This window comes from Lupinus angustifolius, chromosome LG09, assembly GCF_001865875.1.
Source record: "Lupinus angustifolius cultivar Tanjil chromosome LG09, LupAngTanjil_v1.0, whole genome shotgun sequence".
Classification (NCBI taxonomy): Eukaryota; Viridiplantae; Streptophyta; class Magnoliopsida; order Fabales; family Fabaceae; genus Lupinus; species Lupinus angustifolius.
The window spans coordinates 4,690,690-4,690,986 of record NC_032017.1 but is presented as its reverse complement, the minus strand read 5'-3'; positions in this window follow the sequence as shown (position 1 = coordinate 4,690,986).

The window sequence follows — 297 nt, the reverse complement described above, 5'->3', positions numbered from 1 at the left end:
TTCTGCATATTATTCCGCTGCACTTTAACTTTGATTTTGCAGAAAAATCGGTCATTATTTTAAGACAACTAATTCACCCCCCCCTCTTAGTTGCACTCTGATACTTACAATTGGCACCAGAGCTATACTTGGGTAATTTACTCTCAAAGTTCGATCCTAACCAAGATGGTCGGAAGATCTTTCCTAGGAAAAGGCTCTAACATAAACCGCCCTCCAAGCTGTGTTGGAGAGTGTTACGACTTCTGGAAGATCAGAATGAGGATTTTCATTGAATCCCAGGATTTGGATATTTGGAAT